Source organism: Rhincodon typus, chromosome 9, assembly GCF_021869965.1.
Source record: "Rhincodon typus isolate 14 chromosome 9, sRhiTyp1.1, whole genome shotgun sequence".
In the NCBI taxonomy this organism is placed as follows: domain Eukaryota; kingdom Metazoa; phylum Chordata; class Chondrichthyes; order Orectolobiformes; family Rhincodontidae; genus Rhincodon; species Rhincodon typus.
The window spans coordinates 28,682,699-28,707,142 of NC_063340.1; the positions used below are offsets into that span (position 1 = coordinate 28,682,699).

At 46.0% G+C, this 24,444-nt stretch overlaps 1 protein-coding gene across 1 annotated transcript in view; it reads right to left on the reverse strand.

Moving 5' to 3' along the window:
• LOC109937067 (glycoprotein hormones alpha chain) overlaps positions 1-21,897 on the reverse strand; it is a 60,490-nt gene extending 38,593 nt beyond the window's left edge. The window contains exon 1 of the mRNA XM_048601448.1: positions 21,808-21,897. The gene's annotated coding sequence lies outside the window, so the exon portion shown is untranslated. The remainder of the gene's footprint in view (positions 1-21,807) is intronic.
• Between the last annotated feature and the right edge of the window lie 2,547 nt (positions 21,898-24,444).

Genomic DNA, 24,444 nt, shown 5'->3' on the forward strand with positions numbered 1-24,444 from the left:
TACATGTTGTAATATCTCAGTAGTACAAAAACTGCAGTAACAGTAATTGAAAAAACGACTGTGACACCATGGTAGTCAGTCAGTCTCTGGTTACACTCTATTGTAGAATGCCCGTTTGATGTGGGAGGCGTGAATTCAGGCTTTCTTTTGTTAGACCTTGACAGTCGACTGGGTGATCAGCAGCACCTGGTATGGCCCTTCCCACTTTGTGCCTAAGGGTTCCTTGTATATCTTTCTCACAAGAATCCGCTCGTCTGGTATGATGTCGTGACCTCAATCTAGCGTGTCCTTCCAAGCAGCCGATACCTGTGAGGAGGCAAAACTTTCAGCATCTGTTAATGCTTGGCAGTAAGACATTAGGGGGTCACTCATAAAATGAGAGTCGGCACTCTGTAGGTCTACAGTCCCAGATAAGGACATTGGCCTGCCTATCACTATCTCAAATCGACTCAGACCTGTCATTTTTTTGGGGGTAGTCCTGACACTGCACAGAATTATTAGTAAAGCCTGGGGCCAGGGCATTCCCTCCTGGTGGTATTTCATCAGTCGCTGTTTCAGGGTCTGATTCATTCTTTCCACCTGCCCCAATGATTGTACATGATAGGGACAGTGAAAGTTCCAGTCAATTTTCAATAACTGGCAAACTTCTTGACACACAATGCTGGTGGGTAGCCCCCACCAGGGTATGTAATTCTTACACAGTACTTTAGCTGTGTAATTGGCTGTGACCTTTCTCGCAGGAGCAGCTTCCACCCATCTCTGCTATTCTGCAGGCTTCAGTCAGAGCTCATAATTCTGTTTGCTGTGCCTATGTTCTGGAGGGTAGGCTTCCCGATGTCATGCCAGTGTGGAGTGTCATTACAGCCCATCTGGCTTTTCTTATACCATTTTCCACGAAAGAAGATCTATCAGTGTAAAAGATGAGGTGTGGGTTTTGCAAAGCCTCATTCATCGTTTGGTTATTGACCTCCAATTTCTGCAGGATTCCAACACAATCATGGTCATCCTCTTCCCCTTCTGCAGGCTGGATTGTGGGCTCACATGAACTATTTGTAGATTAGGGGCTTCTAGGACTGCTGTCCATCGGGTCCATTGGGCAGCATTTACCTGGGATACTCTGTTCACAGACAGCAAAGTGTGTACAGCATTCAGGCATTTAACTATTAATCTCTGATCCAACACCAGACTCGCAGTAATTTCCATTGCCATTCACATAGCTAGCACCACTCTCAAAACAGCACCCTCCATCCAAGGGCTACCACTGTCCAATTTCCCTGAGTAATACGCAACAGGTTTCAACCTGTCCCCATGTTCCTGGGCCAACAGCGCTGTCACATAACCCTCTTGCTCGTGGACAAATAATGTAAAGGGTTTTCCATTACTGGGGATCCCCAAAGCTGGTGCATAACAAAGTGCTCTCTTTAGGTCCTGGAAGGCTTCTTCCTGTCCCTTCGTCAGTACAATTTGTTCTTTCAGGTCCCATTTCCCCTTCAGGGTGTCTGTCAGGGTCTGGGCTAATTGGGTATATGAATCAACCCAGCATTGGTTAAAGTTACACAGACCCAGGAAAGCCCTCCGTTCTTGAATGTTGTATGCTGTTTGGCAGCCTGTGTGGGTGCAGTCTGACTGTGGGTGATCTCTCTTTTCCCATGGGAGATTTTTTGTCCTAGATACACTACCTCTTTCTGGACAATCTGAGCCTTTTCAATACTGGCCTTATGACCTTTCCATTGCAGGTGGTTGAGGAGGGTCTTAAGGTCTCCCTCATGTTGCTTTTCCGTTTCTGAAGCTATCAGTATATCATCCACGTACTGAATGATAACTGGCTTGGTTGGCAGCATTTTGCAGAGATGTTTTTGTAAGGCCATATGGTATACAGTTGGGCTGTTGTGGAATCCCTGTGGGAGTCGAGTCCATGTGTACTGTTGTTGCTGCACAGTAAAGGCAAGCCACTATACTTCAGGTGCTAGGGGCACTGAAGCCGTTAGCCACATCTACGGCTGAGAACCACATGTGGTTTGGTGTTAAGGCCCTGAATATAGTAGAGGGGTCAGCTATTAGTGGGACCTTTTGATCCATGCATTGGTTGGTTTTCCTGTAATCTACAGTTAATCTCCATTCCCCACTTGCCTTTCGCACGAGCCATTCCAGGCTGTTAGAGGTGCTGTGGGCTTTTACCAAAGTCCCTTTTTCATCTAACCTCTGAAATATCAGGAGGATTCCTGCAAAAGATGTCAGGCTGATGGGGTACTGTTTAGTGCAAGTTGGAGGTATCCCTGTAAAAGTTGTGGGTTCCAACTGAAGTAACCTGCAGTCGTCATTGTCATTAGCCCAGATGGGGTTGTCCTTTAATTCTTCCCTTTGTAGGGATCCGATAGACCACGTTATCTTTCCATCATCAAAATGTAAGGACAAATTTAGTTGGGTGAGGATACCCATTCCGAGGAGTCGCTTGGCTACAGGTCCTACCCATACAAACGTTAGTAACTCATGGGGGCCAAATGCAATGTGCATGGGTTTGGTCCTTTTAATTTTGATCCTGTCAGCTCCTACTCCATAAGCTGTTCTCACCATCCAGTTAGTGGAAGTTTGGTCTCATACTTCTGGGGTAGGAACATTAACTCTGCTCCTGTGTCCAAAAGGCACTCAATGTCCAGGTCGCCCACCCTCATGGTCACCCCTCTGCTGGCATAAAGCCAGTAGGAGCACAGAGGGGCAAGGGCCAGGGTCTCTCAGTTTTTTGTCACCTTCAGACGCTCATGCTGCTGCTGGGCGGTTAGCTCTTTAAACTGCTCTAGGAAATCGACCTTATTCCCAGTTTTCGGGTCTCCTTTTCCTTATTGCTTCTCGGGCGACTTCGCCCATTTCCCCTTTGCCAGCACATTCTGCCCAGTGGCCTTCCCTGGGCATTTATCCTGTCTGCAGGGCTCACAATTTGGCACCCAAATCTCAATCGAGCCAGTGGGCTCTGTCCACCAGTTCATGATAATTAGCCCCCTCTGGTCCCAGTCTTGTTTGGTGAGCTTTAGCATCTTAGCAAGCTCAAATTTAAGTCCAGCCACAAAAGCAGACTTCACTGGGTTGTAATCGCAACCATCAAAATCTCTACTGTCCTGCATATTTGAGACTCCTGCATACTCTTTCCAGGTTGTCCTAAACTTTTCCTCATATTCTGGGACTTCCTCTGTAGCTTATTGACAGCAAGCCATTACTTTTGCCCAATTGGTCTTAGGTGGACTATACCCCTGTAACCAATGCTTTATTGCTGTCCAGCCAGCTTACAGCTCCGGCTCGTACTCTCCAAGGGCACCTTTGACTGCCTCATGGAGAAGGCGTCCTTCTCTTTTAGTGACAATGACATTCAGATTCTGCATCCCGTCCTAGGGATGAAGCATATATATTCCCCATAACCGATCTAGGCTTTCCCCTTCTTTGGGTGAGGCATCTCTTCAGACTACCTTTCAGGGGTTGAAGGTCCATGCACAGTGTGTTTTTCTGTCTGTTTTACTGGAACATCCACCTCAGTGCTATCCTCTAACCTTTACCTTACCACTTTCTCTACTGTTAACTTCTTGGTTTTAAGGGGTCGTAAAAATGGTGCTGGGGATATACAGTCCTCAACGCTTTCACTGCTACAGGACCCATCACTTTTGTCCCTCTATTTCCCAAGGGCAATAGCTTGGATTTGCTGAACCACTTGCAGCTGTTCACGCACTGCTATTAATTGCTCTTTAAAATGGTTTAATTCATGATCATAGGCTGATCAAGACATGATTTCATTCCTTTGGCGAATTTGTCCCATTAATGCAAGGGACCATTTAGTTCTGTCCTTATCTTTCTGTCCAGTGGTGTTTCCTCAGACCCATTTCATGTCAGCTAAGGTCCACTGTTCTTTGGCAATATTGTATTTCTGCCCGATTTTGGTTTGGGTTTTCCCTAACGAGAACTGTACTTCAGATGAAGGGTCTAGGCCCAAAACGTCAGCCTCTCTGCTCCTATGATGCTGCTTGGCCTGCTGTGTTCATCCAGCCCTGCACCTTGTTGTCCCTGTACTTCAATGTAGTTTTGTAACTACCACAGCATTTCTTCCTTTGGTTATGTCAGGAGGGGCCAGCCCACCTTTGAAGGTTGTAGGCAGCTTACTGGAGTCACTCAGTCACCCGAATGCTCACGCCATGGGCAATTTCTTGTTGTGGGCTATTTCAGCCGAGTTGGAATGCTCAAGGATTCGAAAAATGGCCAACTCATAAGAGGTTCATGATCGTGTTCAGGGACTAGGTCACAAATCTAAGAAGGAAGTTTCTTACAATGGAGGGATGTTTAATTTAGTTTATCTTGTATTGCAAAAATGCAGTTTTATGAATGAGTGAATGGAAATGCGATATAGTAAACATAGAGCGCTTGTGAGTGAGTTAGTAAAGAGAATCATAATGCAATATCTCACACTCTGCATCCCAGAGTACTTAAGGAAGTGGCCCCAGAAATAGCAGATGCATTGATGACCATTTTCCAGCATTCTGTAGTCTCTGGAAGGGTTCCAATGGGGTGGAGGGTAGTTAATGTAACTCCACTCTTTGAAAAAGGGGGAGAGAAAATGGGGAATTATAGGCCGGTTAGCCTGACATCGGTAGTGGGGAAAATGCTGGAGTCAATCATTAAAGGATGAAATAACTGATCATTTGGAAAGGGTGACAGAATCGGTCCAAGTCATGCTTGACAAATATGGAATTTTTTGAGGATCTGACCAGTAGAGTAGGCAATGGTGAATCAGTAAAGGTTGTGTATCTGGACTTTCAAAGGCTTTTGACAAAATTCCACAAAAGAGATTAGTCAGCAAAATTAAAGCTCATGGCATCAGAAGTAATGTATTGGCATGGATACAGACTATGTTGGCAGATAGGAAGCCGGGAGTTGGAATAAACGGATCCTTTTCAGAGTGGCAGGCAGTGATGAGTGGGGTGCTGCAGGGTTCAATGCTGGGATCTTAGGTGTTAACAATATATGTTAATGATTTGGATGAAGGAATTGAATGTTATATCTCCAAATGTGCAGATGACATTAAGCTGAGTGGCAGTGTGTGCTGTGGGGAGGATACAGGGTGACTTGGACAGACTGACTGAGTGGGCAAATAGTTGGCAAATACAACATAAAGTGAATAAATGTGAGGTTATCCACTTTGGTCACAAAAACAGGAAGGCAGATTATTATCTGAATGGTGGCAGTTTAGGAAAAGGTGAGGTGCAACGAGAGCTGGGTTTCATGGTGGAACAGTCACTGAAGTTTGGCATGCAGGTACAGCAGGCAGTGAGGAAAGGTAATAACATCTTCTCACTGTGAAGGAGAGCATTTGAGTATTGGAGTAAGGATGTCTTGCTGCAGTTATACAGCGTCTTGGTGAGGCCACATCTTGAGTATTGTGTGTAGTCTTGATCTCCTAGTCTGAGGAAGGACATTCATGCCATTGAGGGTGTGCAGTGAATTTCACCAGGCTGATTCCTGGGAATGCAGGATTGACATCTGAGGAAAGACTAGGTCAACTGGGCTTGTATTTGCTGGAATTTAAAAGAATGAGAAACATATAAAAAAAACTTGATGGAACTGGACTGATGGAAATGTTCCCGATGTTGGGGAAGTCCAGAACAAGGGGTCACAGTCTAAGAATAAGGGGTGAGCCATTCAGGGCTGAGATAAGGAAGAATTTCTTCACTCAGAGGTTGTGAACTTGTGGAATTCTCTACCATAGGAAGCTGTTGGGGCCAGTATATTAGACATATTCAAGAGGGAGCTGGACGTGTCCCTTGCAGTTAAAGGGATTAAGGGGTATGGGGGGAGGGTGGGAATGGGATACTGAGATTGCATGATCCACGTGATCATGCATTAATGGTGGTGCAGGCTCGAAGGGCTGAATGGCCTGCTCCTGCACCTGTTTTCTCCGTTTCTATGTTATAGGAATGTGAACAAATCATTTGGTCTTTCAAGACTGATTGATTCACATTCAATAAGGTCATGACTGATCTTCTACTCCAACTTTAGCTTCCCATACTATCCCCACATCAATTTAATTCCTTTGGTATTCAAACTGTTTACTTCAGTCTTCAATACAGTCAATGGGTGGAATTTGACGAGAAGGGCTCACGTCCCAATAACTGGATCAAAGTGGTTGCCATTGCCACTCACATGTTGGGAGCCACAATTCATTTGTCACATCGTAAATTGTAAGTGCATGTGACAGATGGCTTCCCATAAGCAATTACAAGGAGGGGGCAGGCTATTCCCCCACCTCCATCCCCAACAATCAGTTCCAGGTTGGAGTGAGCTATAAACAGCTTACTTCTGAGTATCGAGTCAGGCAGCAGTGACTTATATCAATTGAGAGAATTGATTATCTGCAGAGCCATCTGGAAAATATTTGTTCAACCTCCAGCTTCCATCCCTCTTGGAATGTCCACCCCACTCGAGCAATTGGCCATGATTTCTTCTGTCAATTTATGTTCTTAGATCCCCATCACTCCCACTTTCATTTATTAATTTACTTTCTTGGAACCACGACAGGTAGCCCTGCTTCATCTGCATGGTTATCTAATTTGGATCTTCATTTTTCATAAAGATATCTTTTTACAAATACAGAGCAGCCCACGATTCAACAATTTCCCCCAACAGGTTGTCCTCCAGGGCGAAGAATTAAAAATGGCAGGTGCACTTAACCTGGGCTAGCAATAGGAGATGATCCTACTTGACCAAGCTGGCCCGGAAGGAGAAAGCAGGTGAGCTGAGCATAGGTGGGATCCACCTAAGGTTCATGGTCCAATGCCTCAATGGGATGAATTACCTCCTCCAATCAGGGTAACTGGCGATGTGGGATTGCATCAAAAGACCTCTCATCAGGGCAATCAACAGGGTTGTGTACTCATCATTAATACACATGGCGAAAGGGGCCAGAATGTATGACAGTTGTGAAAGATGAGCTAGGGTACCAATAAATATGTGGAAAGTATTGGCATTGTGTGCATGGAAACAAGCAAGTAAAGTGTCTCTTGACATGTTAATAACTTACTATTGTGTCAAGCAGAACAAGGAAAGATTCAAGACCAGGGAGAGGGCTAAGACCAGGGAAGGAAAGACTGAGTGATCATGTCTTTGAAGCAGAATTCCTTGGAGATCGCTGGACCACACAGAACATGCACCATTGCAAACGGTGTGGCAAAATTAGCAAAGCAGTTGAGTGAGAACACCTTCAAGCTGGTATTGAGACATTGCCACAATAAACACATTCTGAAGTTGTGGTTTCCTGCGAATGAGCTGACATTTAATGGGTTAAATCTTATAAGGGTTTGAGAGATGTGAGTGACGTGAGCTCTGGTGAGATATGTGATTGAATTGTGCAAATAGTACATCAAGGTCAATCTCAACACTGGGATCATCTCAATCCATCTTCTATGATTTTCACATGTAGCATGATGAGATTCTCAGCAGGTAGTGACAAGTTGCTAATCGACAAGAATTAACACTTGTAAAGCTCGTGTATGGCCCAACTCCCCTCATTAATATTCAGGTTCTGATCTTACCAAACTCATAACAAACTAGACATCGGGAAAATCCAACATAGAAACCAGAGCAGGTATCTGGCAGTTTTAGTTCACGCTTGCTCCACACGACCTCCATGTTTGAAACTGGACACCAATATTTCCAGACACACTCCACGAGCACTGGCCACACCCTTTGTCCACAGACATTGATATATGATAAATGCCAGCCTTTAAGAACGCTCATAGCATATTTCTGATCTAATTGCAGGACACTACTGCCATTAAATGCTGCAACTTCGGCTGCAACAGCAACAATCATTATAATGCTGCTGTGAGGACACCTGGTGCTCAGGGAAACGCATCCAGCTCATTGACTGGAGATAACAAGGTGTAGAGCTGGATGAACACAGCAGGCCAAGCAGCATCAGAGGAGCAGGAAAGCTGACGTTTCAGGTCTGGACCCTTCTTCAGAAATGAGGGAGGGAAAGGGGATTCTGAAATAAATAGAGAGAGAGGGGGAGGCGGATGGAAGGAGGATAAAGGAGCAGACAGGTGGAGAGGAGATGGACAGGTCAAGGAGGCGGGGATGGAGCCAGTAAAGGTGAGTGCAGGTGGGGAGTTAGGATGGGGGTTGGTCAGTCAAGGGAAGGCGGACAGGTCAAGGAGGCGGGGATGAGGCTGGTGGGTAGGAGGTGGGGGTTGAGGTGAGAGGAGCGGATAGATGGGAGAAAAGACGGAGAGGTCAAGGAGGTGGGGTTGAGCTGGGCTGGTTTTGGGATGAGGTCGGGGGTGGGGACGAGCTGGGCTGGTTTTGGGATGAGATTGGGGTGGGGAGATTTTGAAGCTTGTGAAGTCCACATTGAGACCATTGGGCTGCAGAGTTCCCAAGCGAAATATGAGGTGCTGTTCCTGCAACCTTCGGGTGGCATCGTTGTGGCACTGGAGGAGGCCCAGGATGGATATGACGTCCAAGGAGTGGGAGGGGGCGTTGAAGTGGTTCGCAACTGGGATGTGCAGTTGTTTGTCGCAAACCGAGTGTAGGTGTTCCACAAAGTGGTCTCCAAGCCTCCGCTTGGTTTCCCCGATGTAGAGGAGGCCACATCGGGAACAGCGGATACAATATACCACATTAGCAGATGTGCAGGTGAACATCTGTTTAATGTGGAAGGTTTTCTTGGGGCCTGGGATGGGGGTGAGGGGGGAGGTGTGGGAGCAGGTGTAGCACTTCCTGCGGTTGCAGGAAAAAGTGCCAGGGTGGTGGGGCTAGTGGGGAGTGTGGAGCGGACAAGGGAGTCACGGAGAGAGTGGTCCCTCCAGAAGGCAGATAAGGGTGGGGAGGGAAAAATGTCCCTGGTAGTGGGGTCAGATTGCAGGTGGTGGAAGTGGCAGAGGATGATGTGCTGAATCCAGAGGTTGGTGGGGTGGTACGTGAGGATGAGGGGGATTCTGTTTTTGTTGTTATTGCAGGGAGGAGGTGGGAGGGATGAGTTGCGGGAAATGCGAGAGATGCGGTCGAGGGCGTTTTTGACCACTGTGGAGGGGAAGTTGCGGTCCTTGAAAAACGAGGACATCTGGGATGTCCAGGAGTGGAACACCTCTTCTCGGGAGCAGACGTGGCTGAGGCAAAGGAATTGGGAATAGCATTCTTGCAGGAAGGTGGGTGAGAGGAGGTGTATTCTAGGTAGCTGTGGGAGTCTTGGGGCTTGAAATAGATATCAGTTTCCAGGTGGTTACCAGGGATAGAGACAGAGAGGTCCAGGAAGGAGAAAGAGGTATCGGAGATGGTCCAGGTGAACTTAAGGTTGGGGTAGAAGGTGTTAGTGAAGTGGATGAACTGTTCGAGCTCCGAGGGAGCACAAGGCAGCGCTGATACAGTCATCGATATAACGGAGGAAGAGGTGGGGGATGGGGCCAGTGTAGCTGCGGAAGAGGGACTGTTTCACGTATCCTACAAAGAGGCAGGTATAGCTTGGGCCTATGCGGGTACCCATGGCCACCCCCCTTGTCTGTAGGAAGCGGGAGGAGTTGAAGGAGAAGTTGTTAAGGGTGAGGACGAGTTCAGCTAAGCAGATTAGGGTGTCAGTGGAGGGGGAATTGTCGGGCCTGCGGGACAGGAAGAAGTGGAGGGCCTTTAGGCCATCTGCATGGGGAATGCAAGTATATCGGGACTGGATGTCCATGGTGAAGATGAGGTGTTGGGGACCAGGGAATTGGAAGTTTTGGAGGAGATAGAGAGCATGGGTGGTGTCATGGATGTAGGTGGGGAGTTCCTGGACCGGGGGGAGAAATTGGAGTCGAGATAAATTCGGTGGGGCAGGAGCAGGCGGAGACAATGGGTCGATCAGGGCAGTCGGGTTTGTGAATTTTGGGAAGGAGATAGAAACGGGCGGTGCGGGGTTGGGGAATGATGAGGTTGGAGGCTGTGGGTGGGAAGTCACCTGAGGTGATGAGGTTGTGGATGGTTTGGGAGATGATGTTTTGGTGGTTAGGGGTGGGGTCATGATCAAGGGGGCGGTAGGAGGAGGTGTCAGAGAGCTGGCGCCTGCCCTCAGTGATGTAGAGGTTAGTGCGCCATACTACAACTGCGCCACCCTTGTCCAAGGGTTTTGTTGACTGGATCTGCATTTTTGGACTCTCCACTTGCTCTCATAGCACTCACTTACTCCAAGCTTAACTGGATGCTCACAGCATCCCTGCCCTTGTACTGCCTTGCCTTGTCTTGTCTTCTTATGCTTTGTCTCCTCAGCCAGAGATATCAGGCTCATGTTTGTGGTGTCTTGCTGTGCTGTTTAGCACAGACACCTACAGAAATTTTTATAATTGACTGATGAGAGAAAGAATTGTTCCAAAGCTAATGTTTTAAAAAGTTGTTGCATGTTTTGAAAAGCAAGTAACCTGACACATAGCAAGCACTGGTTAAACAGCTGATAGACAAACAGGAGGCTGGAAGAACACATCAAGCCAGGCAGCATCTGCAGGAAAGAGAAGTCAACGTTTCGGGTTTAACCTTCTTCAGGACTGGATGTTGGGGTAAGGGGAGTTGCAGATAAAGAGAGGGGCCAGGGGTTAGTGGAATGGTAGTCATAGGTAAACACTGATAGTAGGTATGACCTGGTTGGTCAATGGGAAGGATGAATCCGGTTGGCAGCTGGAAGGGAGATTTTGGGGCTGGAAAGGAAGCCGGGGACGGGTGGGAAGGTTATTTGAAATTAGTGAACTCAATGTTGAGTCCTCCAGGCTGTAAGGTGCTCAAGCGGAAGATATGGTGTTGTTCTTCAAATTTGCATTCCGAATTGCTGCGACACTGGAGAAGGCTAAGGATGGACGTATTGGAGGGGGAGTTGAAATGGGCAGTGACCAGGAGGTTAGGCCGGCCATTACGGGCGAGGCAAAGATGCTCAGCAAAACGATCACCTAGTCTACATTTGGTCTCATCGATGTAGAGAAGACCATATCACGAGCACTGGATGCAGTAGACTAGGTTGGAGGAGATGCGGATGATGCTCTGTCTCACCTGAAAGACGAAGCTCTGTCTCACCTGGAAGGACGGTTTAGGGCCCTGTATGGAGGTGCGGGAGGTGGTGTGTGGGCAGGTGTTGCATCTTTTACGGTTACAGGGGAAGGTAACAGGAGGGGGGGGTTGGAGTTGGAGTGGTTGTATGAACTGTGGAGTGGTGAAGGGAATGGTCCTTGCAGAAGGCAGAGAGGGTTGGGGAGTGGAAGATGTTCTAGGTGGTGCGGTCTAATTGGAGTTGGTACAAGTGTTTGAGGATGATCCGTTGGATGCGGAGGCTGGTGGGGTGAATAGCGAGGACAAGGGGGACCCTATCTTTATTATGTTTTGGGGGATGGGGGAGCTGTGGTTAAGAGCTGTGGATTGGGGAATGGAGGAGGTACGGTGGAGGGCTGCCTGGATGACAGAGGGGGAAAAAAGTGTTGTTTGAAAAAGGCAGACATCCAGGATGCTTGGGCATGGAATGTCTCCTCGTCAGAGCAGATGCGATAGAGACAGAGGAATTAGGAAAATGGGATGGAGTTTTTGCAGGATACAGGGTGGGAGGAAGTGTAGTCGAGGTAGCTATGGGTATCTGTGGGTTTATAGTAAATATCAGTCTGTAAATTGTCACCAGAAATGGAAAGAGAAAGAGGAGGGAGGGGTCTGAGATAGACTAATTGAATTTGAGGGGAGTGTGGAAGTTGTTAGCGAAGTGGATGAACTGCTCCAGTTCAACCAGAGTGCAGAATGCAGCACACAGCACCGACGCAGTCATCGATGTAATGGTGGAAAAGTTGGGGAACAGTACAGATTTACATACTGAAGAGAGATTGTTCGACATAACTGACAAAGAGGCATGTGCAGCTGAGGCCCACGTGAGTGCCTGTGGAAACGTTCTGGATTTGGAGAAAGTGGGGAGAATTGAAAGAAATGTTATTGAGCATGAGGATGAGTTTGGCGAGGCAGAAGAGGGTATTGGTGGGGGGGTTACTGGATGGGTCTGTTGGAGAGGAAAAGGTTGAGGGTCTGAGGGCCATCCTTGTGGGATAGTAAAGATGAAGTGTTGGGGGCCTGGGTACTGGAAGTTTGCAAAGAGTTGGAGGACGTTGTTTGTGTCCCGGATGTAAGTGGGGAGTGCTTGGACCAAGAGGGAGAGAATGGACTCTGGGTAGGATAAGATGAATTTGGTGGGCAGGACCATGCAAAGACAATGAGTCAGCCGAGATAGTTGGGCTTGTGGATCTTGGGGAGCAGGTAGAACCGGGCAATGTAGGGCCGGGGGACTATGAGGCTGGAGGCGGTGGAGGGGAGGTCACTGGAAGAAATGAGGTCAGTGTGGGAAATGGTGGCTTGATGCACCATGGTGGGGTTGTGGTCAAGGGGGCGGGTAGGACATGGTGTTGGAAAGTTGGCATTAGGCCTCTGCAACATAGAGTTCTGTCCTCCAGACTACCACTGGCCCGTTTTTGTCAGCAGGTTTGATAGTGAAACAGGGATTGGTGCAGACAGGTTGGAGTGGGTGAGGGGAGTGAGAAATTGAGGTGGTTGATGTTGTGTTGGCAGTTAGCAACGAAGAGATCCAGGGTGGGTAAGAGGCTGGCAGGGGTTGTCCAAGAGGAGGAGGAAGGTGGGAGGCAGGAGTCGTCCCCAGAGGATGGTTGGGAGTCTTTATCAAAGAAGGAGGCATGGAGGCAGAGGCTGCAAAAGGGTTCCATGTCATGGCAGGCACGGAACCCGTTGACATGGGGCCGAAGGGACACAAACATGAGCCTTCGCTAAGGACAGACCGTTTGGCCTCAGAGTTCGAGGTCGAGGGGATTGTGAATATGTGACAAGGTTCAGGGGGTGGGAGTTTTGGGGGAGGGGGGTCTTGAGGAGACTGAAGGAGGGGAGGGGTGAAGGGCGATAGCATGTGATGGATGAGTGTTGGGGCAGTAGTTGTGGGAGGGAGAGAGTGGGAGGGTAGTGGGCTGGGGAGTGGGATGGAGGATTGAATGGGGGAAGGGGTGTGGGAGAGATGAGGCAAAGAAGATGGAGGAGAGGTGGAGGGGTAAGGTGTATTGTTGGGGTCGATAGATGAGATGGGAGAGGTGTGCTGGCTAGCTGCAGGTGGTGCAGTAGTACCCAGGAGTGACTCTGGGGATAGGAGGCCATGCGCTGATTGGACAGCTGGTGGAGTCCAGAGTGGAGGCGGAAGTTGTTGGGAAGTCGAGGCACATCTCAGTCCTTTCATCAGCAGAATCCGGAGCAAAGATGAAGGTTGAAGGTCCCGGTCAAAGGTTGCAGAGGTTCGGGTGCCAAACTGGAAGTGGTGTCAGACTGGAGGGGACTAGCACTGGATGAGGTGTGCATGTGTAATGATGGCAGCAGCATGGAGGCCTGGAGGTGGCCAGAAATAGGGCGCAGATTTTGAGTGGTGAGTGATTCTCTGACTGGAGGTGAGTAGAGGAGAGTCTTGCAAACTTACAATTTTTAATGTATGATATGCAGCAAAGTCATTTTTTGTGCGTGTGGATTCTGCATCGAATATACATGAGGCAAGTTGGGAAAGGGAGGCCTTGAGCTGGGGGAGGGATGACGAGAGGAAGTGGAGGTGTCGGCACATTGCAAGAGGGTTGAGCGGAAATTCGGAGAGAGAATTGTTTCTGGAGGCATCAAAGCTGGGTCCAAATTTTGAGGGTTTAAAATATAGCTGTAGGCATTGAGGCCTCCTCCGACATGTCCGTCCTTGGCCTCCTCCAGTGTTGCAGCGATTCAGAATGCCAACTTGTGGAGCAATACCTTATCTTCCACCTGGGTACCCTACAGCCCACAGGATTCAACATTGAGTTCTCTAATTTCAAAAAATCTTTCCATCTATCCCCCAGCTCCCTTTCCAGCCCCACCTCCTCCCTTCCATTTCACCTACTGACCCTCCCTTCCAGCTACCACTGGATTCATCCCTCCCATCAATCAACCAGGTCATACCTACTACTAATGTCCACCTATCACTACCATTCCGCTACCCCCGCCAAACCCCCTTTACCTGCAGCACCCCCTACCCCCACGTCCAGTCCTGAAGAGTAATATCCAAAACACTGATTTCTCTTTTCCTCCAGATGCTGCCTGGCTTGCTGTGTTCTTCCAGCCTTCTGTTTGTCTACCTTGGATTCCAGCATCTGCAGTTTTTGGTCTCTAATTGGTTAAACAGCTGCTTGAACAAGCAATAGTTGAGGATTAGGGTGCAGATAAACTAAAGTGGATGGGATCAGTATTCAGATGGAGCTCTGGTTAGCAACAAGGAGTTGATTGGTCTATGGAATAGTCACCAGTCACGATTACAAAGGTAACTGAACAGCTTGAGGCTGGGAACAATATATAGAGAAGTGATCAGATTTTCACTACCTCAGGAGATGTCCCTCTTTTCTCTATAGCCAAAACCTGAAGAAAATCAGCATATATTTCCTTCAGCAGTTGCTGTAAGCTATTACTTTTCATTGATAAGGCAGAAACCTTTTATAAGTGAACCAGCCACCTGTGCCTCTTGCAGACCTGTTGGAGGTGTCAGAAAAGGAAAGCCAAGAAGAAGCCTTCAACATTAACCACCTTAAAAGATCTTGTGAACAAACACTGCCAAGCTGCTTTCCCAGTTTCCCTTCATCTATGTGTTTTATTTTCTGTCTACTGAAATAACTCTAGAGAGGCTGGTATCCAGTCACCAAATCACCCTTTATTTACACCAGAACAGTGTTTGACCATCATACAGAATCAGGTACCAGACTGGTAGTACCTCTGACACTCAGCCTTTTTATGTCAGCCAGATTGCCCTGATTGGACCTGATTAACAGCCTCAATCAGGGAATTCATATTCTGAGTCCAGCTGGCTGACCTCATTACAATTTGAGCATGTTTCTACAATGACTAAAACATTGAACCCATAAAAGGATCAGCATAGTCAACATGCAACGAAGTCCAAGGTTCACCCTGTCATTCCCACAGATAGCAGTAATGTTTGTCCCTGTTGATATTCTGGGCACCATCCCACCAATGCTGCTATGTCTGTGTCCAAGCGTGGCCATCAACATCCTCACTTCGAACATCCCTGGATGGCCCCACTAGAGGTTAGCCAGTATTTGACAACAACCTTTGCTCTCACCCCATAACAATATGCTATCCTCTACCGTGAGCTGGTCTCTCCAGGTACAAAAGGGTTTTAATTCTAGTTGTGACAGGCCTTTGGTTTCCCCCATTAATACAAATTATTCCATTTTGGAAACGACTGGATCCTTCTGCCTCGTAAGTCTGAAATTGTTAGCTGTGACTGGGTGAGTGTCCAGAAAATTTAACATCATTACAGACTCTTCCATTTGGGGCACGACCAGTTCATCCACTATCCAAATGGAGGAAGCTCAATGCATCCACATTTGCTACTTGGCCTCCTGTCTGTGTTCTAATTTGTAATTCTAAGCACTTAGTATTAGAGCCCACTGCTGAATGTGGCCCGAAGCTATTGGTGGCACTGCCTTATCCTCTTTAAGCAGACCAAGTAGTGGTTTGTGGTGCATGATAATCACGAAATTTTCACCCATAACAGTGTTGGTGGAACTTTCTGACACCAAATATGATTGCCAATCTTTCTTTGTTTATTTCAGCATATTTATGCTCTACATTAGCCAAAGTCCTGGATGGATAAGCTATTGGGAGTGCCTCTCCAGTGGGCTACCTATGATCTAATACCACCCTAATGCCATATGGGCAAGCACCACACATCAATACCAGGTCTTTCTTGGGATCACAGTGTGCCAACATATTAGAGATTGATAGAGAATTGTTTCTTTACTTGATTGAAAGCTAGGTTCTGTCCATGAGACCATTTCCAAAGCCGATCCTTTATTAGGTGTTGATGTAATGGTGCCAGGATCGATGCCAGGTTGTGTATGAACTTTCTGTAATAATTTGCCAGACCCAGAAATGACCTAAGTTCCTGGACAGACATGCGGGCCGAGGCACATTTGATCATCAGAACTTTATCTTTCAACAGGCATAACCCGGTCTTGTCGACCCTGTAGCCCAAGTAGGTCACTTAGGGGGCCGGAAAAACACATTTTTCCCTTCTTAGGCTTGTGCCTGCCCTGAAAAATGTCTTAGGACTATATTCAAGTTCTTGAAGTGTTCCCTATTAGTTTTCCCTGTTATCAGGATGTCATCTAGGTAAATGGCGACCTGAGGTAGACCTTGCAAAATGTTTTCGACTGTCCGCTGAAAAATTGAACAGGTTGACAATATGCCGAATGGCAGTCACATTAGTGCAAGCCCTCATGGGTGTTAATTGTAACGTACTTTTGAGAATCCTAGAGTAAATGCAATTGCAAGTAAGCATGGCTCATGTCAAGCTTCATGAAGGACAATCTTCCTGCCAGCCGTGTGCACAAACCCTCTATCCGAAGGATTGGGTATTTATCCAACTGTAAAAAACAGTTTACTTTTTGTTTAAAATCCCCACAAAGGTGAACATTGGGCTTCAAAATTCAACATTCTGTGAAGTGGACTGGTTTGATGATTCCTCCACGTTCTACTGTCCTGAGTTCTGCTTCTACCTTTGCCCATGAGGCAAATGGCACTGCAAGGGACGTGCAGAATCGTGAAATTGCTTCCGAGTCAACATGCAAAGTTGCTTTTGGCCCTCTGATAGTCCCTAGACTTTCCTAGAAAACATCTGTGAATTTAATTAGAACTTCATTCGGGTACCCATTTTCTAATTGAAAAATGTTGAGCCAATCTAGGTGAATTTCTCACAATCAATTTTGCCACCTTAATCTTGGGCCCAAGCCTTCTACTACAATCACTGGTAACTGAACCAGCTGCCTTTCATAAGGCAGCCGAACAGAGGTTGTACCCTTTATCTGCAAAGATTTCACAGGGTTGCTTTTCAGCCCAGTTGAAGTCATGCACAAATTTAAGGGTTGGAGCCTAGAGTGAATATTATTAAAAACTGATTCTGCGATCACTGATATAACTACGCCAAGTATCGATCTCCATTTGAACCACATAGCCATTTAACCAGACCAAGGGTACATGGCGGTACATGCTGCATCAGAGGAGCAGGAAAGTTGATGGTTCTGGTCTGAAACTTCATCAGGACGGGCTGTGCTCCTCTGGCTCCACATTTTATCGACTCTAACTTCTAGCATTTGCAGTCCTTCCTATCTCCTGGGGGTACATGCTGCTGTTCACTCTACAGAACGATCTGAAGGAGGCAGTGTCAGAACTGTTGGGGATCAGACCAATGCTGAACTCAGATTGATGATGTGCCTCTAGTGTTAACCACAGTAAGCCCGCTGGAGATGCAAAGGAAGGCAGAGGAATATCACCCATGCCATGCACTTCCAAGAACATATGAGAAATCAGGGATACTTCCAGTGTACATGGTGACCACATTTCAAGGAAGTATGCTCAGCTGCAATTCCCGATTTGCGGCACAGAGTGGCTGGAGCAGCAGGCGGACTCATGATGGAGCATCCATGATGCTAAGAACAACATGAACAGCACAATCATTGAGCTAGAAACACAAAGTAAGGGCTATACAGGCAGAAAAGCCTTGAGTGATTACTAGGAAGTGTGGGCAGATGGTGCAGGGAGTGCCAGGGCGCATGAGCGAGAGTGCGCGCGTGTGGGAAGGAGTGTGCATGGGAGAGGGAGGCGGAGTGTGCGTGGGGAGGGCGGCAGCGACGAAGCGCGCGCGGGGGAGGGAGAGTTCGAATGTGTGCTTGTGTGCGTGGGAGGGAGTGCGTGGGCGGAGAGGGACAGCGCGCATGGGATGGAGAGCGTGCGTTCGTGTTTGTGTGTGCGCGGGAGGGAGAGTGCATGTATATGCGTGGGCCCAGTAGGGAGAGTGTGCACACGCAGGAGTGAGACAGAGTGTGTGTGTGTCAGAGCAACAGAGAGAGACAGAATGTGTGTATGTGCACAGGGGGAGAGACAAAGAGTTTGCAAGCATGTGGGGGGAAGAAACAAAGCACACGCGTGCAGGGTAGAGAGAGAGCCATGCATTGCATTATCCTGTCGTTTGAGCTTGTTGCCATGTCTTCATTTGGAGAACAATGGTTACTTAACTTTGCATGTGATGTCTCTGAAGTTTATGTTTACTAGTCTTGTATTGGACCAAATGATTCTTTGAATATTTGCCACTTTTTATTTGTAGGTTCATTGATTAACAGTTCAGCCCACTTTACAGTTGTGAATTTATTTAAGCCAAACCTTGGTGTGCAAATTTCCTTTCTCCCCCCGACTCGAATCCAATATTGAATTAAAATATAGTATAATCATCATTTGGTTGATATTTACCTTCAGATTAGAAACTAATTCGTGGCTTTGTATTAAACCCAGTAATTTCTTGATGAATATGTTTCCAGGCCTATGAGGAAGGAAGCGCTGTTGAATCTGCTTTGAGGGAACGCGGTGAGTCAACTAGATCAAGTATCAGTCAGTAATGTTTTCAGAAACAGTTATAATGGAATCTTAAGAATTAAGTTGTGCATGGAAAATATCCAATTTCAGTGTGGTGACAACAAATCCAACCAAGATAAATTGGAATCAAAGATTTGCAAGAAAAACTGTTGGTTACACTCCAAGGAAGAGTAAAGGTAAGCAAAGAATTAGTAAGATGAAGCAGAAAAAAAGGTGCAAATGACAGATATCAGTTCGATAATACAGGTGAGAACTAGACATCTTATAGAAAATTCAGAGACTAAGTGAAATAGGAAATCAGAAGCAAAGTGAGAATGAGTGAAAACTGGTACAAAGGGGAATACAAAACAGTTCAAAAGCATATGAATAGTAAAATGTTAATCAGAGGAAAAGGTGGGGCTGATTAGGGACCATTGATACTTTCTGATCAACCTGTTCAGGGATGTTATTACATACCTCTGGAGCAGGTGGGATTACAACCTCTGCCTCCTGGATCAAAGGTAGTGACTGTGTTAGGGGAGGCCCCTGATTCAGGACCACAATAGTAATTGATAATTGGAAACAGAAAGCAAGGCTAAGGCTATTTCTATCTATTTTTTACGAGATCTAGTATATCTGAGACAGATGCAAATGATGCTTTCAAAGTGATATTGGATAAGCAACTGCAGACAAAGCATCTAAATGCTTTATAAAAAAAGAACAGGGGAGTGGGACGAGGTGAGTACACTTGCAATGAGCAGCCACATACATATCAAGCCCTTCTCTACTATAATTGTTCTATGGTTTTATGATATGTTTTCCAGTTGATTCTACTCTATATTGCTCTTGAAAATTATCTCAAAAATCAACCCAGAATTTTGGTACTTTCACTGCTTCACTTCTGCCGTCATCATAGAATCCCTACAGTGTGGGCACAGGCCCTTCGCCCACCAAGTCCACACCGACCCTCAGAGCATCCCACCCAGACCCATTTCCCCTATAACCCACCAAATCTACACATCCCTGAACACTATGGGTGATTTAGCATGGTTAATCCACCCAGCCTGCACATCTTTGGACTGTGGGAGGAAAACAGAGCACCTGGAGGAAACCCACGCAGATGCGGGTAGAACGTGCAAACTTCACACAGACAGTTGCCCGAGGGTGGAATTGAACCCGGGTCCCTGGTGATGTGAGGCAGCCGTGCTAACCACTGAGCAACCGTGCCACCCGTTCCTCAATGAGCATGAAATCTGCTAGGCTTCATTTGCATGTCTTCAGGTGCCATAGGTTTATGGGCAGACAGGTCAAGAATTGCCTAGCCAGGGTTTTGCCCTTCTGTCCCACAGCTGCTGCTGTTTTGGCTCTTCCCCAGAGCTGGGTTTATGCAGTTTTTGAGTAGTTTATGGCTTGTTGGATAAGGTACTTTCACAGAACATGGTTTGCAACAAGAGCCCCTCAAGCACCGATGTCAGTTATCCTCTTTTTAATGAGACCTTTGGAATGCCTGAGGTCGTTTTCTGTCCTCCTTGTGATTAGCATTGTCAAACGTTTGGCATGCAGCTGCAGTACCTAGAGTAGTGGAGCTTATTTTGCATGTTCGTAGTTGTGATGCTGGAGGAATCAGCTTTGGTGAGGATGCTGGCCTGTTTTAGAATTATAGAATTTCTGTATTGTGGAAGCAGGCCATTTGGCCCACTGACCTTCTAAACAAAATCCCACCCTGACCTAATCCCCTACCCTATTTCTGTAACCCTGCATTTCCCACGGCTTATCCACCTAGCCTGCACATCCTGGGTCACCACGGGTAATTTAGTATGGCCAATCTACCTAACCTGCATATTTTTGGACTGAGAGAGGAAGTTGGATCACCTGGAGAAAACCTACGCAGACACAGGGAGAATGTGCAAACTCCACACAGACAGATGCACCAGGGTGGAATTGAACCCAGGTCCCTGGCTCCGCGAGGTGATCAAAGTCAAAAGACACACAACACCAGGTTATAGCTTAACCATTGAGCCACTTTGCCACCCCACATGACTTTGAGTATCCTGTGGAGGCACTGCTTATGGAAATTCTCCAGCACCAGGAACTGCATATGGTAGGTGACCTGACAAACATTGTAAATGAAATCCTCTGTCCTCTTTTGGAGATCCTTGTTGTCAAACACCCATTTGCAAAATTTTCAAACAGTATGCTGGCACAGCTAATTCTGAGCTGAATCTCATCTTTGTTGGTGACCTTTAAGAAATGTAGCTGCGAGATATGGGAAGTGTTCAAATGACTTCTACAGTATCCACCAATAATAACAGCAGGAAGTGTAAGTGTTTCTCTAGGACGGGCTGTAGGCTGCTTTTGGTCTTGCTAATATTGAGGAATGTTCATAAGAGGAGTTGGAGAAATTAAGGATAGTGTGAAAGCTGCAGCTGGGGCCAACTTGCACAGTAGTCAGCATATTATAAGTGGCAGACATGTTAGATGACACCTGGCTCTTGCCTCTCAGCCTGTTAAAGGTTCACATCAAGTTGAAGCTCAGCCACAAACATTCTGGAAGTTGTCATAGGCATATTCCATTACCTGCCTGAGGTAGGTAGCGAAGTGAGATGATGCAGTCACACAGCCTTTTTTGACTCTCAATTGCATAGAAAAGGGGGTTAGTCTCTAATCAGTTTCAAACGATGATTACTCGAATACTATCATGCAGGAGTGGCAGGATAGTAACAGCTTTTGTTGGGCATTCAAGTCTCTGGGGGATTTTCCAAAAAGCTTTTTGGTTGATGGAGTCAAAAGCCTTTCACAGATCAACAAAAGGCCGTGTAGGCCTCATGGCCTTTGTTGGCTATCCAATAAATGAAGAATGACCACACGTGGTCTGGGCTATATTCCTGTACAGATATATAATGCTGATAGTCTCGTACTCTCACTCAAATTCTCAGACCTTTTCACAAGAATTTAGGATGAATAGTTACCACCATCCTCACTTTCTAACAATGGTGAAGTACCATTCTGTGGCAACTACTGTAGCTTGACGATTCCAAGTGTTCAGAACAACACAAATAGCTCTGGTATACGAATTTTGCCGTATCAATGGAAATGAAAATGTCAATGTCCCATTGTTTTTGCAACTTGCTTCACTGCTTGTACTTACGTATCTTCCTACGAACTAAACAATGAGAAGTTCTACAGATTTTAGAGATATCGCTGTTTCGGAGTGAAACTTAAGTTTGACAAGTATGATCCAGCGCACCTCAAATTCACTTCTAAACGTAAACTCGCCTCTGAAATGTAAGTAAAAGCAAGTGTTGTTTTAATACATCAGATAACAGCAACATACTACTTACTATACGCAGTTACACTTACCTACGGTTATTTTCTTTTCCAGCCTTCGAAAGAGCTTCAAACTGACAGCAACGCAAACGCCCGCTCACGTGGTACCGCCATTTTAGCAACTGCCCCCCCCCCTCCGCAGGAGCTCCATGGAAATCGACCAATCAGCAGCGCGGCGTCAGCGTACGTCACAGCGTGGCGCGTAACGGGCACGAGCGCAGCAGAAAGATGGCGGACAGGGAGGTTGGTGCGGACGTTAAAAACCTGACGGACAACCTACGAGAGCTGGGCAATGAGCTGTTGGAGCTCGGCGTGTCTGTGCAGTCTTCCGGGGATTACTGCCAGCGTTTCTGTCAGGTTAGCAGTGGAGTCGGTGGGAGGGTCTTTGCGCCTTTAATTGGCGGAACCTCCTTAATGCAGATGTATAAATATGTATGGTGAAGGGGGGCGGCTAACGGCTCTCAGCATCGTCACTCTTTGTTAATTACGGTGATTTTTTTTGTCGAATATTCGCTGCCTTCTAGCAGCTGTGCAACTGCGGCTACTACCACTCCTAAATCCACCTCGATCTTTTTGTTTTCGTTGCAGTGGTGGCATATGTTCGCTACGCAATGTCTTAAACTAAAAAAGGGCTGAAAGCGGCAGAGTGTAAATACAAGGGGGAGGGGACAGGAGGAGAGGCGGGGGATGGGCTAGGCTGGAACGCACCGACAATACAGCTGATTGTGACTCTCCCAGAGCGTCGCGCGCTCTCCCTTACATGATTTAGCCCACTTATTTCTGGAGTGATTTTTAAAAAAATAAACGTATTAATGTCATCGTAAATTTAGAGAGTTGCATCTTATTTAGCTGGTTGATGGTAGGACTCTAAAGTTTTCGCTTCCTACTTAATTTAGAATATAAAACATTCTTGAAAAGCAATGTGCATTCCGTCTTTTTTCAGACAATTATTCAAAAGCTGATTTCGCCCGCATTGCAAAACAATCTTATGGAAAGTTTTCATGTGGAATAGTGGGTGTTTAAATGATGTATTGGAACGTTTAATTGGAGAAACTACACTTGGGTATTGCTTATGTTTGCCAAATTGTGACAGTGAATTAATTTTAAACCCTGTTAACAAATGTGTATGCAATCCACAAATTTCTAATAAAAAGAGGGAAGTACACTTAATTGAGTTGTAAAGAATCCGTTGGCTAGTGTAACGTCACCTACAGTTCATACAAAGATGTTTAAAATAGCCAGTGATGTCATTTAAATATACTTTATTACTCAAGTTATCTGAAGAGCACATCTTAGCTATGTATTGTCTGTGGATGACTTGCCCAGCTATTTAATGTGAAGTTATAGGTACTTCACAAATGTATTAAGTGCAGGTGTAGGAAGTATCACGCTGTTCCATATCAATTTGAGGGTTCTTGTGGCACAGTGGTAGTGACTACCTCTGAGCCAGGAGGCTTAGATTGCAGTCCCACCTGTTGCATAGGTGTGTCATAACATCCCTAAACAAGTTGATTAGAAAATAATTATGACTTATTCTACATTGCAATTTTCCTTTTATAATAATGCCATGTTTTGAAGCTATGTAAAATACAGGATAGAATTCCTAAAATGTCAGGAAAGGTTGTTCAAAAGCAAAGATTTTTAGCAACTATAAATAGACTTACTTTCAAATGGATGGAATTTTGATCCCCAAAATGATAATGCTTCTGAAGTTTGGTGTAATAATAATTTTATGCCTGCATGGGGGTATCCTTGAATCCAACCTCTAGCTGCTATTCTGATATTGGTGCTTACCTCCTAATTGATGCAGCTTCAGTGCAGAAGGAAAACTGCGACATGTATTTGGGAAAGCGATACTTTCAAGAAATGAAAGCAGAAAATCAATAGTATATGCTGCTGCTCATCCCAGTCTTAGTTGATATGGTTAATGTTGCTGCCCAGAATCATCCATGTCAGTCACTTATTCTATGATGCTTTTTTTTTGTTCATCAGCCTCTACTGCTATGGCTTTAGAGTAAATAGAAAAAGTTAATATTTCATATGTGCTATTGTAAAGAAATAACTGGCAAGAATTCTTTTCACTTGCTTTCTTGAGCTATGCTTTTTTTTTTGTACAAGATTAACACAGTACAATGAATTGTTGTCATGGAGTTTTACTGTTGGATATCATGGCTATTTGTTTATCCATATGCTATAACTATATACTGATCAGTCAAGACCATGCAACTACAGCTGCTTGCCTGTTCAGTTCTCTGTCTGTTGTGTAAATGCACGGGGCATTTGTCTGCCTATGACTTTATTAGTCATCCTCTCACTAGAAATTTTTAATATAGTTAATGGACCAGATCTAATGTTTTTCTTTAATGGCATTGCTGATCCATGCACTAAATCCACGCACAGCTTTAAGAAATTATGCACATTCACAGAATAGGTGTGGTCAATGCCTCAAGCTCCAAAGTCAGAAAATGGCTGCAAATCTGTCTTCGAGCCATATCTCTGGTTTTGGAAAGGAATGTTCTGTGTGCTATGCCGAATGCCTTTTAAAAACAAATATGTAGTGTAATGTAATAGCTATTTTTCAGTAAAATACTTGAGTACGCAAATGAGAATTTTTTTAAATTGAAGATTTAGTTGGGCCTGGGGGGGTGGGGGCGTGGGGGAATTCGCAGG